The 1344-nt window shown below is 29.1% G+C and overlaps 1 long non-coding RNA gene across 1 annotated transcript; it reads left to right on the forward strand.

Moving 5' to 3' along the window:
• On the forward strand, nucleotides 1-804 carry LOC143621462 (uncharacterized). The gene is made up of 2 exons (XR_013151524.1): nucleotides 1-220; nucleotides 289-804. It is a non-coding gene; the product is annotated as an uncharacterized LOC143621462 (long non-coding RNA).
• The last annotated feature ends 540 nt before the right edge of the window (nucleotides 805-1344 follow it).

Below are 1344 nucleotides of genomic sequence, written 5' to 3' on the forward strand. Positions count from 1 at the left end.
TTGGTTCGGTTTTGTTTTGTATTTGATTTTGGTTTGGATTTAGTTATTTGGTTTTCGTTTTGGTTAGGTTTTGACTTTTTCTGTTTTGTTTTCGTTTCGGTTTCAGATTTTTTTGTTTTTATTTTTTATGTTGTTTCAGGTCGTTTTTTTATTTTGGTTTCGTTTGAGTTCGATTTCAATTTTTTGGTTACTGTTTCTAGTTTCAGTTTTGATTTTTTTTGTTTCATTTTAGTTCAGTTCGATTTCAGTTTATTTTGTTTTTTGTTTCAGTTTTGACTTTTGGTTTAGTTTTACATAGGCTTTAAATGTTCTTTTGGTTTTTGGTCAGTTTATGAAGTTTGACATGCAGAGTTAAAACCAATTTATGACACAAACACATTAATCCAACCCAAAAAAATCCAAACCCAAAATACTATACCAAAACAAAAACCAACGGTTTAGTTTTATGTTTTTTGTAAAAACCGAACTAACGGTTCGGTTTTGGTTTTGTATATAATAAAAACCAAAAAAATTGAACCGGACCAAATTCCTAAATTTTTATTTTTTATTTAGGACCAAAAAACGAAACCCAAAAAACCGAAACCGAACGGTTTCAAAATATCCAAAAACCGAAATTTTGGTTTTCGGTTTGGTTTTAGCTCAAAACCACACTTAACCGCACCACACACACCCCTAAATTTCTACCCTTGTTACCAAAAGCTAGAAATATCAAACAGAGTGCCATATCACCAGCTTCCTCCTCATCTTTTTGCAAATTCTAACCATCCTACCATACATTATCGTCACCAAACAAAAAAGATAAAACTTTATTCGTTTTTTTTTCAAAAAATGCCACAAAAGTTGGATTAACTCAGTAAAAGACATAAAATAATTATAGTTGAATTCTACTTTGTGTATACTGTATACAAAAATTTCTCAAATTTCCTAAAACTAAGAAGAATTATAAACAAATTGTAAACCAAAAATACCTTTGTTGGTGGAGAATGGGCTAGTTTTATATAAACATGCCTCCGGACAGTGGCTGTCTTTCATTCGACCCACAAGCAACTTCAATCGGCCCCTTAAACACTGATTGTACCTTAAATAACAAAGGTTTAGATAATATCAGTTGATTGATTTTTGTAACAATATTATTTTCTTTAAAAGATAGTATAAGTCGATTGATTTTTGTAACCATATGATTTTTGTAAATCATATTTATATGGAACTTATTATTTGGATTATAAACATGAACTCAAACCAAAATTACTATTAAAAAGCCAACATCTATATATTAATCTTCATTTCTATATAGCTTAAAAAGAGTAGAGAACAACAATTCCCAGAAAAATAAAGCATAAAATT

Source organism: Bidens hawaiensis, unplaced genomic scaffold (assembly GCF_021521415.1).
Source record: "Bidens hawaiensis isolate Kalapana, Puna unplaced genomic scaffold, B.hawaiensis_p1.1 tig00002866_1, whole genome shotgun sequence".
In the NCBI taxonomy this organism is placed as follows: Eukaryota; Viridiplantae; Streptophyta; class Magnoliopsida; order Asterales; family Asteraceae; genus Bidens; species Bidens hawaiensis.